Below are 17,217 nucleotides of genomic sequence, written 5' to 3'. Positions count from 1 at the left end.
GAGCGGAGATAAGAAATCTCGCGAATGTGCGTGAGACACGCTTCGCACGGAATGGTACGGATGCGCCTTAAGGGCAGAGGGCATGAAGGGTCGGGTACGAGAGAGTCGGGAAAATGGCAAGGGTGAATTTCACGCGAATGCCGCGTCAGGGTAACTCTGTAAATGTTAATTCGAATCTCCGAGAAATATACATATTTAAACACCCGCGCCCGCGTAACTCGCTGACGTGAATTTATTTCTCTCGTATACACTTTCCGGATATATAATTTTAGTTTCGATTTCACGGCAGACTAATCGCAACTAAAACGCGTGGATTTGTGACGCGTGATATGATAAACACACGCCATCGCGTATTCGTCGAATGATTTTCGACCCGTTGACCAATTAACTCCTCCGTAATGAGAGGAATAACGAAACCCCCCCCCCCCCCCCCCCCCCCCGCACGTAACGAAAGCGCATTTCCTGCCGGAGAGGTTCTTTATCCTGCGGGGCTATCGCGTCATTTCCGGCACGGAACTACCTCGTTTGCCGGTAACCTTATCACTTATTAGAATGCCGCGGAGCGATGGACCCGTAAAGCGGTTGGATTTCTCGTCGTCGAGTGACCAAAGTGTTACTCCACTGCGGCCCTTATTAGAATACATTATCGGCGTTCGACGCATAATTACACGTTATCGGATACGCGCGCGTATGTTATAATTTACTCGGCGGAGCGACGAAGCATTTATTTTTGTTTGTTCGACCTGAATTAACAGGTTGTCTCGTCGCGGCCGATGCGCGACCCACCGGCAGCCACCGGTTCCGACATTATTTCGAATGCGCGCAATAATAAATGCGACGTAGTCGCGTCGCTCTTTCGAATCCGGTCGCCGTGACGACGAGCCGCAACAATGAAATTTCAAATTTTCAACGATCACGAGGCATCGCCTTCCGATATCCATCCGTACCAAGTATTATATTTCATTCGTTTTTGTTTTTTTTTTGTTCTATTTTTGTTTTTGTTTTTTTTTTGTAAAAATGTTGCGGCATGCCATCGAGTTGCGACCAACGGCTCCGGTATGTAATCGCCAGCTGCCGCAGTGCTTCCGTTCACGCCGTGCCCCGTACGTCCGCACCCATTGGCCGCAAATTCGAAATATATTTTCAGATCACAGCTGGTTATGACGTTCGCTCTGCATTTCACGCGTTATCTGACCGCCGGTATTTCGTCGGTGCATCCCGTCCGAAGGAACGTGAACTATACGTCATACAACGAGGGTTGTACGTACGTATGTTACACATTCGCAATCTGAGACTCGACGCATCCGGCGCAACGGTTCACGGAATTAGTTTATGCACCGCCTATTTACGCATCGATAACAACTGATTTTGCTATGAAACGTAACGGGGCTATAAGCTGCGTGTATGCACGTCGTGCTATCCCCGTCAGAATCTGATAGAAATAATGCGGATTGTAAATCGACGAACGCCCAGATTCCCATCAATGGAACCAATCGATCGAAATCGACGGGCGGACGGGTATTTAAACCAGATGCATTTCATTGGATAAAATCTCAACACACCGACTAGCGCGCGTTCGTCGACTACTGAAAATTCGAACGAGGATTCTTCGCCCTCTGACGCGGTTTTCAGTTTGCGTCGAGGAGCGTTTGATCCAGCGGTATGATTCCGGGTCGAGCGATTTATCGGGAGAGCGGGTAATCTTGGGGCAGCGTAGAAGTTTTACGGGGTCGGCGATGTTTCCGGTGTGGACGGAGGTTGAATCCTCCTTGCACGCTCAGCGGGGGCCGGGTGCGCTCCGACGAGTATAGAGTCGATTTACAGAATGACACCAATTGCAACATAAAATCCTATCTTTGTTGCGGATGGAAGAAAGACTAAAGTAGGAGAGAGGAAAGCGGCGACTCGAAGCTGCCTGAGAAATGGTCCTACTTAACATTACAAATGGTGGTGTTCAGTAGCGCCGATGTATAGGTGGAGAGAAAACAAAATAAAATAGGCGGACCACGTGTGGCTCTTCTTCCGCGATTCGCTACCTACTCACCGCTTCGCCGTGGAATGTTACCGCGCTACCGGCGCCCCGGTACCGGAGCTCTGGAAAAACCTCGAGACTTCCGGTAATTTCCACCTCTTTTCTCGAATACTGGAATGCCTCGGAGCAAAAACTTTCCCACTTCAAATTGCTCCGGAAACTGCAGCAGCGAGATCTTTTCAACGATTCTTCTCGAGCCACCGCGTGTCCGTATATCTAGGTCTGCCCTCCCGGCATCGGAGTCGTCTACTTCCACCGTATTGCAAGAACCGTCAGGATTTTAAGTGTTTCAGGCATCGATCAGCGGTGAACCGTGAAAATGGTCTTCGCCAAACCATTCGCCAAATTGCAATTCCCTCGCGCCCGCGTTACTAAAAATACAATCCGATCCTAAAAAGTTTCCACTCTTGAAAAGGCGATGTTCGGTTGTCCGTAGCAAAAACTTGCACCGCGCGAGACTTTATTATTCGCGTGCCGATTGGACGGTAACAATTCCTCCGATCTCGTGCATTTCCAGAGGTGCGGTCCTCGCGGAATAGCTGTTGACGACTTTTCAATAACTCGCGTTATAGGATCGGATGACGCGCCAACGCTTTCGCCCTTTTCGAATGCGATCTCCGAAAGAGGGTACATTTCACCCGTCACCTGTCATCCGAACACGAGGAGCGTAATCTCGATAAACCCCCGTGAACATATCGGTGAATATAGTCCAGATGCATTCCTCGTAGATACCTACGCCGCGACGGGTGATAGATACATCGACGTAGGTATAGGTGCATAGGTGTACCTGACTTCACGTACTTCGTAAACTCCGGAGATTAGATCGAGCGCGTTGATTTTCTTTGCCGGGAGTTGGGGGGGGGTGGGGGGTTGGGGGTCGTTAAGTCGTTCGGTAATCAAACAAGACTTAATTCGCGAGTCTAATCTGATCAGGATGACTACGCGTCACGTGATCGCCATGAAACGAAATTGGCCGATCCCAACTTTTCGATAAAAGACAGAATTAGTTGAAAGTAATTAAAGAATAGCGATAAAGCGATGCGATGCGATGCAGCCGAATGTTATGTCCTACTTTGGAACGATGCTGAGTAATCTCTCCGCCGTGAGATGAGCAAATTTAGAGTTATTTCGCCCTGGAAAAATTTACAGATGAAAATCGAAAGGAAAGACGACAAGGAGATATGGGAGGAAAGATAATTGGAGGGTGTCGATCGCGAATTTGAAAGAAATAAAAGCTAAAAATGACTGCGATTGCGAAGAGTGTAGCATCCGAAGTTCGTGAGGCGCGCTATCGGCGTCACGGAAGCGGATGACCGAACCTCGTGTCTTGTTTGCTTTAGCGTTGATTCAGCATAGCGTCGCTATGCCGGGCGCCTCTTAAGATGGCAATTTAAAATCCAGGCAGGTGTGTAACACCTCCGGAGGGGTGTCGCGGCGCGTAACCCGTAGCAACATCGCGATAAAACAACGCTCCCACTCGTACCTCGGAGAGCTGATCTTTCCGCCGTTGGTGTTGAACTTTTCAACTTCATGTCCATCGATCTATACACGAGCATTGTACAGATATATCTATACGGTTATCCGACTAGCAACGGCAAACGGCGATCGGTGAATCGTTTATACAAGTTGCACTCCCTGCAAACGCGAGCAGCATATCTCAGGATCACGGATGCATTCGTCCTCGCGAAAAGTTTTCTCCCCCTGCCAACGATCGAAAGTCCATTTAATCTATCGACAGTTATAGGGACACCGGGGGCTCTGTAGCGAATGTGTTGTTCGATTCCGGGAAAGAGTATCGTCTCCTTTCTTTCTTTTTCTTTTTCTTTTTTTTTTTTTTGTCACCTTCTCCTCGGATCCCCGCTGAAATCCGCATTCGTATAAGTACGTGCCAAAAGTTGGCGCAACGGTATTAGGCGGAGAATAAGTCGTGCAAAGTTTTTTTTTCACTCTGAAATTGAACTTCTTCGGCGCGAGGGGCCGGGCTCACTGGGCATTACGATCCTCTTCAAGATCCACCGATTCGAGGTATTTTCAAAGGGAAATGACGGCGATTTTTTTTACAGGAAACGTGACTCCTTCTACGCGTCGGACGAGTTTTACTATTCACCCTGCGGCTCGGGCCAGAATTCTGGAACGCACGCCGGCGAGCCATACTTTCGAACTCTGATAACATCGGCCGTGCGCTCCGACACCTTTTCCCCCCCGCGCACCGCTATAATTGCGACGTTATTCTCCCATCGGTTTCCCAGGTCGAATGCCTAATTGGAAGCGTCTTGCCAACCGTGCAGTGATCGATAGCTACCCTCCGGTAATTCTTCGCGAAAGTCCAAAATTTCGGAGAGCCGGTAAAAAGAAGGGAAATCCGAGTTCGCGTTCGATGTATGAAAAGTACGAGGGATAGGAGGCTTCCGTAGGACGGGACCCGGAGCATCGCCGGACTCGGAATAAGTCGATCGAAAAGCAAGGGGGGGTCGATGCGGAAGCCCCGGAATACCTCGGAGCACTCGCTTATTCGAGTCACGAGTAGCATGTATCGGTATCCAAGCCAACCTTTAATATCGGGACACTTGATGAAATTCTACCCCAGAGGACGCGCCCACTAAAGTTCCGATACATTAACCACCTGACCAGTCGTAGAGCCGCGGTACGGTTGCCGCATTTTGTGTTCGCGCATACCGCGTAGTTTCCGGCTTAAGCCGAGCAAACGGGAGGGGGGGGGGGGGGGGGTATAAGAGAGACGTTCACCGTACGTAGGTTAGGTTAGGTAACATACGTGTGCATCACGCACCGAGGATGTAGGCATATCCCTGTGTACACGTGACGCTGTGCTCGGTTGAATGGAGGTACGATTTGCCCACCCCAACTGGAAACCTCGTTGTACACAAACGCTGCGATAGCTACTAATCGATTCCATTTATCTGCGCCTCAACCTGCTAGCCGTACGTACGCACATGCGGTGCAAACTTCCGCGTATACTTTTGTGCATTATATACCCGCATGTTGCAGGTAATATGCATACACGGTGCGGTGTATCGTTGCTGAACGCGCATGTGCATTTGTTTGTAGCGGGGGGAGCGTTGTACCTGGAAACGTACAGCCGGGTGTACGTGTTTTAGAAGCGGTTATAGGTAGAACCGTGGAACGAAATTAGCGGGCGGAAACCACTGGTTAGCTAACGAAAATTGGAAGGAGAGTTTGCGGGACGCTACGCTGCGGGGTTTTCGCGATTCCCCCGGAAAACTTTGAGCGCGGAAACGGGGGAAGTTTGGGAAAACAAAGCGGAAGACTTTGGGAGGACCCCACTCGAGGAATAGGTCTGTCTACGTGCGTTCGTAGGAATAGTATACACGTACAGTATACCGCGGAGAGACCATAGGCGAAAAAAATCATGGTCATTCGTCCAACAAATCGTCCTCGGTCGAATATATCCCTCTCGTACCCTCGAACCCTCAGCTCGACCCACCTTCCCCATTCGAGATACGGTTTCCATTTTCCTCAGCTAGACTCCTTTCGCTCCTTTTGCCTTGCACTCGGATCCACACCGAGGGAATAGCCGAGCGGCGCAAGGTTCCGTCCCGCGCGCACTGAATTATGGGGCGGATACCCTGCGGTTATACTTACGACTAGGACAGGGCGCGGGACTATTTCCGCAGAAGCTTTTTCGGAGACTGGGATTGCTATGTTTCATCATATTTTATTATACATGAGAGACGATGCAGTTCTTTTTTTTTTTTTCTTTTTTTTTTGCCCCCCTCTTGTTTCTTCTTTTTCCAACGACATCCTGCTCCGCGCGGTCCCTGTAAAAACGGAAAAACCAATTTAGCTCCAGCATCCCGCGTACCTTACCTCCGCTCAATTAATCCACCCTTCGGTGTATCGGTGAGCGGGAATACGCGCAATAATAACGAGGGGACGGACGAGGATTGAAGATCTTAAAATTGCGAATCCGAGCTCAAAAGATGCCGCTGAGGGATCGATGTCCCACGCAGGCTTCGCATCGGTAATTCGTCGACGTGGTTCCGATATGCGCATCGAACGCCAAAACGATTTCCTTTCCTCTACCTACGAAACGGAAATTCGATAACGTTAACCAACTACTACTGGATGCGAAACAGACCGAATTTACGCGGTGGATCCGACAAACCGTAATTACTAACAATCCTGACGGCCTACTCTACCTAATTAACCGAAACCCAACTCCTCTTTTGAAGTTGGTACACCGACGAACGCCGTACGCCCGCACGGGCGAAAATGTGAAAAAAATTTCACAGTGAAAAGAAACGGGTTCGTTTTACAGGATTCTCTAACAAAGTTTGCACGAAGGAAGCCCCGGTTTCTATCTGCTGGGCTCACACACCGATACATGAAACGGTTTTACACGCCAAATATTTTTCTTTTCCCGAGTGTGGATGAAAAAAAAAGAAAGAAAGAAAAAAAGAAAAAAAAAAAGGTGAAAATATCGACGGGGAAACGAGCACCGCGGAAAAAGCTGGGCTCCGCGCGAGTGTACGCGTTTAAAGAGGCCGCGGCCTCGGTAGATGAAAATCCCAAAGATTACCTCTGATCTTCGTCAGAGTTGTACATCCGGGGGGGGGGGGGGGGGGGGGGGTGATCGATCGTTCGATTGTGACGGGTTAACTACGAGGTGGTCGCCGTTTGTTTTTAGCAGGGCGTGCATAGGTATTATACGGTATAGAATTCCCCCGATTCCGCGGCGTTCCTATCCATTAGAGGTTTAAATGCTACGGAACGGTTAACGTGGTGCTTTTACAACGGGGCGCGGGTGGTGTATTTCCCGAAAGAATGTACGCCGGCAAAAAGTAAGCGTGATAAAAAGATCGGCGGGGGCTCGGCTCGTTTCGAACGCGCACCGCTGTTCTCCGAATTCAACGCGAAAAGCACACTTTTGTCCGCGCCAGTCTTTCGCCGGCCCGTCGCGATAGCCTTATTTCACGACTCTCGCTGCGAGAGACACTCTCGCTGTCTTTCTGTATTTGGCAGTATCCCGAAGCTAAGCGGTCCGCCGACTTGTCCTCGGTCGGAGAAATAATGGTTCCATCCCGAGTCGCGCCAAAATAAGACACCGCAAGCTGGTCAGGGCTCTCTTTATTTTGCCGTACGCATGCCTATACCTATACTCTCGTATACCCTAAAAGGATAAATTCTTCTTCACTTTTTACCAACTCTTCAGCGTTATACATCACTCCTTGGGAACGAGTTACGTAGTGGCCGAGGCGGCCGTGGCCCGTTCGAAAAGCGCCAAAAGCCCAAAAATCGAGCTATCCCTACGGAGAGAAATTCCCCGATCACTCGGTGAAATTAACGAATGGGAGGATCGCCGCGGTCGCTTCACCTCAGCGAGAGATAACGATCTCTCTCTCTCTCTCTAGCGACGATATCCCCGATCTCCTTTCGCGAGCGCGACACTAGCGCTCAAAGATGTCAACGAGGAGTTGACTAGATTAGTTTTACTCCCCACGACCTCCTCTCATCGGCTGTCTACTTATGTTCGAGAGTCTTGGCTGGCCGCTTTGAACCCCCGACTCATCCGCGAGCACAATCTTGTCGGGCAATCTGCTACTCCGAGCCCATAACCCGCTCTCTACGATCTCCCGCGTCTCCCCCGGACTCGGAGGCGAACCGCGTGCGTTCGCCAACCAACCCCTCGACGCGCAACCCGCTCCTTGTACAGATTTCTACAAGTTATAAGACGAAGCCTCTAATTGGAACGAGAGTTATCACGTCATGTAGAATCAGGTGAATTCTCGCGCTTACGAGCCGGTACTTTCGCCCCGGCGAAACGACGACGACGACGCGACGTAGCGAATCGTGCCGAAGGGATGAACGAGTCGAGAGGTTGATGGAACGCGGGGTGACGTCGTCTGCACCTCATGTACCGCCACCGACCGTTTTCATCCTCTTTAACCTCAGCCAGCCAACAATTTCATTCCGCGATATTTCCATACGGATTAACGACACCGGCGGTCGTGATTCGCTGGTAGAAACGGGTGTCTCGTCCTCTCCGCGGATTTGTCACCCATTCGAACACAGAATCGGAGGTAAACTGAGGTGGGGATGTCGCGTGAGTGCGTGAACGATTATATTCGTGGATGGGGAGAGGTAAGAATGACGGTCAATAATTTTGGAAGCGTGATGCGAAGTGAAACGGAGACGTGGGTGGGAGTTGGGGTCGGTTGGTACGCCCGCGAATATGGAGAGGCAACGAATACGGAAATTTGTTGAACATCGTGTGTGTATATAAATAATTAACAGTCTGTGATATAATTATCGTTCTCTCCATATTCTCTCTGAGTTCCGTTGCGATTGTGATGTCGAGCGGATTATTGGATTTTATGCCAATCAGCGGTATTCAGTTAGAGTATATGGAACGCCGGTGCGCGAAACTAATATTCAATAAACGGCAACAACCCGTTCTCAAATTATCCATTGAGCTACGAAGCCACCGGATAATCCATTTCGTTTCAACAAGTTTCATATTATCAAATACCTTCAATTATTATTAACCTTGATGCGCTCGTCAAGTTGAATGGCAGGGTACGGCTATAATCGATCCCCGCGAGTTATATAAACATGTAGGTACGTAAATTTGCAACAATTGTATTATCATTCGGAGCTTGCGACCGCAAAATAAGAACACTCGATCTCACGTACGTGTGAAAGATTGCGATTATTGCCGTTTTTTCTATCGAAATCCGAAATCCATCGAACTGAAAATAATCATGACGGAAATCGAACGACGTAGATATCCTCGCGGAGTAAGTTTCGAAGCTTCTTTGAATTCTTCTCGATTGGAGCGATTGAGAACACTCGAGAGATGAGTCGGGTCTCAATCAAAAGATTGACGAGGAATTTTATTTATTTTTTTTTTTTTCCTACCATAACAGCAGTGAGTTCATTCTCAATTAAAACCCCACGATGAAATGAAATGTGAATTTATTTATCTCGAGACCAATTAATATTTTCGCGTCATAGGCTATAGCTTGACCTCACATAGTATTTTTTTTCATTTGTTTTTTTTTTTTTTTTTCTCTCTCATCCACACCTACACAGCTGCAGCTGGGGAATTTCCTAACGAGCTATGACTTGGTGATCGCAGAGAAACTTTTGTCACTTGGACTCGAGTACGCCCGGTTGTCGCTGGGTCGTCAGCCATCGTTCGATGAAATTATTCTTGTTCTATTTTTTGTACAAAAAAGCGTTCTACACTTACGTTGTACTTAATTGTTGGAATTTAAACAAACAAGTTGGCGCGGTGCTTAGGAAATTTTCAGGAATTGAATAAAATCATTAAAAAAGGTCGATTTCAATTCGAACGTGCGAGAAATGCCTTTTATGGAGAATATTATTACATGGAATAATCGGAAGATTTCAATTTTAGTGAGCGTCGAGTCGAACGCCGTGGCAAATTCATTGCGGGTTCGACGCCTCATTTTTCGAGACGGAGACAAACCTGCAGCCTCGTCGCCAATCAAACTTTACGTTATTTTAATCGACGCTCTGTGTTATTCTTAGTTTGACTTTTCAATCTGGATTAATTTACTTTAGCGAAATTTAGCCAACTACTTAAAAGTTCACCCTTTCGAGATTTTTCTCACGTGCCCACTTTAAAGTGAATCTAATTATTTTAATTATTCCGCGCCACTCTACTTCCGTGCAGGTTGAACTTTGCTTGCTTAAACCACCTGCCACTAACGCCCCAGCCCGACGACTTGCTTCAGAATTTAGCACTGTTCGAGTTCATCTTTTTAATTATTTTTTTGGCTCTTTTTTCACTCCCCCCCACCAGTTTTTGTCTTTTTATCGCGAACTAGCGCCGTACGCGCGCTCTGCATAATTTTTCGTTCCATTACACCGCGTATTCTCCGGATTGTGAGATAAAGCGAGACACGTATAAGAGGAGAAGCTGCGGGTAGTCGAGTTGCGTAATGACCACAATTGAAGCTGAAAGAAGTCGAGCGGTTCCTGCGACGCAGCAGATACGAGTACCTAACCTACCTACTCTTCGGTACCTCGAGGAATATGTTAGCCGATAATCAAACAGTTCCGCTCGCGTTCCGTATGGGACCGAATTTATACCACCGCTATACAAGGCATGGCGTGTTGTCCCTGCTTTGCACGAGTTGCACGGAGCAGTGAAAGCAGCGATGCGAATATCCTTTAAACCCGTAACTCCAGAATTCGACTGCGTCAAAGAGGATCACGTTAATATGCACTCCGCGGCGAGCGGGACGCGGGACGCGGGCCGAAGTAGACAGTGGGGAGAAATCGCGGAGCTAAGCATGCACCTGAAATACCTGACCGGCTGCCCGGACCTTCTAGGAGTCATTACGCCAATTCGCTATGCAAATTTATGATGATTTAATATCAAACCGACTCAGTTGGCAGCTGTAAGCCGCATGCCTCCGCTCGAACTTGGTTTTTGCGCCACTTTCTTGCACTTTGCAGGCAGATATACATATGCACGACCGCAAAGGTTCGATTCGCGCGGTTCTCCGCAGTACATAAACCTCGCCCAGAGACCACGCTATACCTCGATGCCGAACGTACGTACGCGTGTGTGGGACAACAAACATCCACCGAACCTACGAACGCGTTCCTCGCCGCGCGCATCTATCTTCATCTCTGATCCGCTCGGTATTCGATTTTTAATTTCGAAAATCGAATCGTCAATTTTATCATTTTAGAAACGGAAGAACGGAGACGTCTCGACTGGTTTCATTAGTAGCATAACTTAGCCGAAGGATGTTGACAATTTTTTATCTCTGTAGCTACTAAAATCGCAACAATACCCACCGATTACAAATTATTAAGAGAGGGACTATCTCCATGCACCGCGGTTCGAATTCGTTTTGGTTGGAGAAATCGAATCGTGGATACGTTCGCACCGGAGTGACGGATATCTTTGCTCTGGGGTGTGTTCACCGTGAATAAATATATATAATAAATAAAATTGAGGTTATAAAAATTCAGCGGAGGCAACCTTGGGGAGGAAAGTGAAGAATCGGATTACGATACGTGTACGTACATCCATCCGGCATAGGCGAGGTACCGAAATTTTCAGTTTTCCCTAACACTCGGTTCAACTTCCGCATGCAACATCTGTAAAGTTCGACGGGTGCGCGGCCTCGGCGAATAGTCAATTATCGAGCCCGACTCAGTCTTTGGTACGTTTTCCCGAGACGGGGACGACGAAGCAACGGAATCGATTGGACTCCCGACTTTTTCCGGTGCAGTATCGAAGCGCATTCGGCGGGGATCAAATTGGTTTTCGATTTGTTGGTCCCGATTTGTGGGTCGCAGAAGATTGTAACCTTAGCCGTGGCGGTGATGGATCTACCCCAATGCTCGGTCATTCGTCAGAACCGACGCGAGCTTTTCGATATCACGGCAGTGGCCCCACTTTGTACAGGTAAAGCCATAAAGTAGACCGAAAACGCGGTACGAGGGACCGAAGGCGTAGGGCGGACAAGGAAGTGTGGGGAGATTAATGGGGCGAATTAGCATTCGTTGGCGTATGCTCGAATTACACAAAGCCATATCCGAGTGACTGGATATTCGACATTTATTTCTCGACGATCCATATTCCCGGTCGAATAACACGACGATTCGTTTGTTTCTCTCCTGTAATCAAAGGCCGAGCAAGTTACGCGAATGGGAGGTGTACCTATGTCTCGAAAGGCTGGACAGGCGATGAGCACGTATAGAATAATCCCGCGCGATAGAAGAACTCCCACGTAGTGCCGCCGATATCGAAATTTTATTGAGCATTCATCGGAAGATTTTTTTTTTTAGGCAATGGTACAAATACGCGATACGCTTGTGTCACGCCGAGTGATAAGCTCACCTACACAGCGACGGGTGAGGTGAATTAACGGTTGATGATTAATATACAGGCGGTTAATTCTCGAATGACCCCAATCGGAACCCAACCGGAACGTCACCTCGCCCTTGCAAAAACACATCGGCCCACGATTTATAACGTGTACAGCGATGTATAGGGTCGCTCTCGGACACCGTAGCGTGGTTTAACGCGCAGATTCGTGTCGCCTCTGATAATCGCAAAATCGCTGCGTCTATGGTACGAATTGCGTAAATACATACATGGACGTTCCGATGATATTAGCATCGGATTCATCGTCCGATAAGCGGTGTCGGAATCGTGAGACTTTTTGCGGTGTTTCCTTCGCTCGAAATATGCCCGAATTCAGGGAATCACCGACGGGGGAAGCGCGGGGAGCAATTGGCACAGAGTCGATCTGGAAGGATCGGAATCGGTGAGCGAATGACTAATCGTCCAGAACTCCGGTGATTTCATATACATAGCTAGGTATAGGGGCGCACGTATATGGAAGCTGCGGAATGGCAAGAAGTGAAATCGTTATTTCCAATGCAGCGGAGCGCGGGTCGTTTGATAGGACCGCCCGCGGAGAATAACATTTTAATCTGACCGGCGACCGCGAGCCCGAGGAACCCGAAGGACCCGAAGGACCCGGAGAACCTTCTTCCACACCGAGAAACCCGCGAGACTCGCGTTACGCGTGTGTTCGACCGCCGTGCAGCTCTGGAACGCATACTTCCATACGTCGGACGAACCCTCGACTCGATAGACAAACTGGTAATCGGAAGAGACGTCACACGCAATTCCGATCGATTGCGAATCTCACGTAGGCGAGAAGAAATCCAAAAGTGGACAGGTGCGCTGTCTTCGAAATTATTCCTTTCTTTTTTTCCCTCGCAAGACGAACTTCTCAATCAAGATCCAGTATGACCCGCGATCATCCCCGCGTCGGTGATTCGCACGTACCGAAAATATCGTCGTCGGATCGGCGAGCCCTCTCTTTTCAACGCGGTTGACGTCAATCTGTTCGCGAATCACTATAATCTCGGAAAAAAACGAATCCGCCGAAGCAGAGATAAGTAAGAGTGAGATTAAAAGCAGATAGCCCGGAGGAAGAGCGTGAAAATAAAATGCTTCAATCAGGTTGGGAAAATTTCGGGCGAAAGTCTCGCGGGATACGGAGACAAAATGTATTCGCGTTACGTAGATAGTGATCTCGCGCGAGAAAACTAGCGCCGAAGCCTTTAGCCTGCCAATCTTCTCCATAAAAAGATCAATTTCCATATATTACGCCTCCTCGCGCAAAGTGACCGGAGCTCAGACGCATCTTCGATCTCGCCGGTCGACTCACCCAGAACCATTTTTGGGACGATCGAGTCTAGGGGACGGGCTGTGAAAATGTCCGAACGAATCCCAACCGAAAATAAACGTCAAACTGCGGCTACCGACCGACGATTAATCAGAGACAACGACCAGGGAGGTCACAGCCGACTCGGAGATCGAAACATAACGGAAGCTCCCCGCTCAATCCAAACAAGTCGACCTTTTCCTGCGGGCCGCTCGCTGCCGAGGACCGCGAGAGTACCGCCGACCTTTCAGACGATATCGGATCCACTGGAAGCGCGGATCTCGAGGATGAGTTTTGAAGATGACTCGAAAGAGCGGGAGTGACGTCGAGTGCAGCAGACGCGTTTGAAGAAGGTGCCGACCGGCACTCGACTCGTGTCGATTCGAGGTCCGACCTAAAGCGCCTGCGATGTATTATTATTCTTTGTGCGAATCTGTCGCATGCGTTCGTACAGAGTTAATAACACGGTCCCCCGAGTACGCGGGTGGACGCAGGTTACGGCTGCACGGGCAAATAATTTTACGAGGGCTGCACTCGACTCTCTTGACACCCGAGCGCGCCGCCGTCGTGGGCGAGCCCCACGCATTACACATAGTTGCGCGTTCGCCGGACATCGACTGTTCCGACTTTTCGCCGCCGTATTTTCATATTTCAATTCCCCGCCGCGCGGATTTCTTTTCGTCGATACACTTCTACTCGGGGGTCGGCCGCGATTACTCTCGGAACTTGATTACCGCGGCTGCACCGGAGGGGGAATTTATCATCGGCAAAAACGCCCGCGCCCCCCAGAGTCGATTCGGATTTTCGATATACGTACTGGGTTAGAATTTGTCCCCACGTTGTCAAAATTTGAATCGACGCGGAGTGCTTTCGGCGAACCGCCGACGCTGCACTCGGGAAGGATGTTCCTCCTTTATCCCAGACTCGGTTCTCCGGAATTTCTCGAAACTGTCGACGCATATTTAATGACCGAGAACTATTTGCCGACGCGAACGAGAACGCGCCATTGTATTCCTTTGAGCGATTAAACACCGCGGAGGTGCGAACTTCGATACGCGCAAGCTATACGCGGATAGACGAAGCCAACAACGTCTTGTGCGCGCTTTGCATAAACGGCGCGGCGGTATCGAGTATCGTCAACCGCAATATCCGCTGCAACTTCCAATCGTTGAGAAATTTAATGAAATTGGTTCAATGTTCGGGGGTACGGATTGTCTCGGTCCGCGTGTTGGTGGGAAGGGGGGGAAGGGGGGGAGACCGTGGCGTCAAAGAGCACCGTATCATGCATAAAAGATTCAGCCGTTAAAATCCCACGACCACTTTTACCCGCCAACTTTCCGTGGCGAATGTTTCGTTTAATACCCGTTGAAACGCCGGCCGGCCGGCCGGCCGACCGCGTCGCCTCCGCGTCGAAGCCCCGGAATCGAAGAATCTATTATGTTTTGTTCATACGAGCCATTAGGCCCAGAAGTTTTCGCGTTCCTCCTCCGAGTCCCGCGTCCGCGATCACGAATTCCCCGGCGGTCTCTCGACATCCCGCGGCAACGCCTCGGACCGAAGCTATGCGAATACCGATTTTACGAGCGCGACATTTTTACCGAATATTTATTGAAATTCGTCACAAGCTCCGCGATTTTTGAGATCACTTTTTTATCGCCGCTTTTTCGGTACACTAGCTGCGTCGATCGAAATGAGCCGTTATGGGTATGAAAATGGCATTGGTAAGTGGGGAGTGGTATCGGTAGCGAAAACTCAAAATAGTCACATTATAGATCAAGGGGAAGGTGGAGAAAATGCGAGCGTCGATTTTCGAAGAGACGTAGATTCGAGAGCGAACCGACGCGACGCCGCGGCTATCTCATTATTGACCGAAAATGGAGTTACGCCACCTTCGCTTCCGACGGCTCGAACGTACTCGACGGTGCATCGAAGATCCAATAATCCTTCACAATTATCGCCTCGCGCCCCGCAACGCTGCAGGGGTTAGAATTCAATTGAACGTGTTATAATGGCCGGTACTGTCGAGTTTACCGGGTCGGTGTCGGCGCAAAATGCGTTCGATCGCCGCGATATTCCGAATATTTGTACATCCGATTCTCCTCGACGTTTGTACAACCGAACGCTTATTAAAACCGAAAGAGGACGCCGCGCTCCAACGAATCAACTCGAATAACTCCTGAGACTATAACGAGTGGGCAAACAGTTTTTTCTCATTTTCTACGACATTTCAGCAACGATCGCGACGAAGCTTCCGGTGTATACGTGTATAACGGCGAACTTGCGATCGGAACAAAAGCTCATAGACCGAGGCGTACGAGGTAGTGTTCCAACCCCTCTGAAACGAGCCTACACCGGCGGCGGAATCTCGCGATCTATAATAACGCGCGGTGTTCATGGTTTGTTTTGTATGGAATATCGGGGTGCTTTCGCGAGCGAGGAACCGCACGGTGGGGGAAACGGAATTCATAAAACCGTAATCTTATTGCTTACTTTTAGCGCCCCTCGGCCCGATGGCGTTAAGCGATACCATCTTTATCTTCGGTCGTATAACTTTTATGAAATGCCGCGCGCGTATACAAGAATAACCATAACGAGAATGAAATTACGGATTCATTCGTTTGTTCCACGAGTGTTTTTTTTCGCCTTGGGTCGAATTGAATCGTGTTTTCGCGAGTTTCGCTTTCGATTTTCCCATCGCCTCTCGTCCCCCGGAAGCAAAGACGAGCGCAGACGTCTTCTTATATATATTTACCGAACTTTGAATCATCTCCCTGTTCGCCCTGTATTTACAACTGTCCTACCAATTTCAACGCCCTACCGGAAGACAAACAGCTCGAAACGATAATCGAGCCGAGGGAATTCTTCGGCGTGGTGGAGAAACCGATAATATTACGGACGACAAAGGTTGCCCCGGCTCGAATAGCGGCGGTAATTAATTGTATGTAGGTACGCGGTATCCGCCGAAGACCCGCAGCGATGGCGCGGCTAACGAGAATTTTAGCGTAATTATAGAGTCAATTTGATTGATGGTAAGTTATGGAGATTCCCGCCAACGATCAAATTCTACGCCGCTAACGCAACAACCGCTCCCGCAATAGAATTAATCCCGTGCGCACGTGAGAGGCGCGCGGGGCAGGAGAGGGCGGGGGTACCTCGGCGGCTAAAAAACGGCCAAGTACCCCGAAACGTAAACTAAACTCGATCGCTTCCGAGCTCCCCCGTCCTCAGTTGGCGCGAGTCAAACTGCAATCTCGGGCGAAATTCGCAGCACGACTCGAGCATAAGGTTCGGGGTCTAACGAGGTAGCCAGCGCGAGACGATGCGAAGAGTTTGACCATAAAATACAAGTTTTGTCGGTCCGAGTCCAACCGCGACCACGTAAAGTGAGGCTCTGGAGCGGCGTACGCCCTGCGTACTCTACCGCTGCCGAGGTCACGACCGTTCCGATCGCGGGACATCTTTGAGAATACTCATCGGAAGACACCAGTCGCGAGGTAAAGCCGACTAACAAGTCGAGATTGAGAGTCACGTGCGGCTTGACCACCCAACTCCTTTGCCATTGCAGCGGTCGCCGCGCCTCCACGCTGTATCTGGTTACCGAAAAAAAAATTCTCGGTGGACTAAATATTACCCGCGTTCCGGGGCGCCTGATCTCCCTGACGCCGCGGCGAACGATAATTCCGAATAGCGAAACGCGACGCTTCCAATCAATATTAAAATTCAAGCATGCCGAATTCCTGCACACATTTGAAACAGCGAAATGGAATCCCAACGATCCGGATGGAAGGAACCCCTCGACCCTACAGCGATATCACCCGAAGCGCGTTTAGAAAAACGACAAACGGTTGTACGCTTTGTCCATCGGACGTACGAAATCTGCGTTTCTCGTCCTATTCGATCGTCGCGCGTTGTCGGCAGGTGCGATCGCCGACGGTGCGCGTACGAGTTTAGCTCCTGAATAGAGATTGGATGGAGCCG

General features: G+C 49.5%; 1 long non-coding RNA gene across 1 annotated transcript in view; it reads right to left on the bottom strand.

The window, feature by feature from the left end:
* Positions 1-5,710: 5,710 nt before the first annotated feature.
* The window catches only part of LOC125500027, a 38,142-nt gene continuing 26,635 nt past the window's right edge, over positions 5,711-17,217 (bottom strand). Inside the window, exon 3 of the long non-coding RNA XR_007277200.1 lies at positions 5,711-5,829. This is a non-coding gene — a long non-coding RNA (uncharacterized LOC125500027). The remainder of the gene's footprint in view (positions 5,830-17,217) is intronic.

Source organism: Athalia rosae, chromosome 2 (assembly GCF_917208135.1).
Source record: "Athalia rosae chromosome 2, iyAthRosa1.1, whole genome shotgun sequence".
NCBI lineage: Eukaryota > Metazoa > Arthropoda > Insecta > Hymenoptera > Athaliidae > Athalia > Athalia rosae.
The sequence above is the reverse complement of the archived record's forward strand: the minus strand, read 5'-3'. Positions and strand labels throughout refer to the sequence as shown.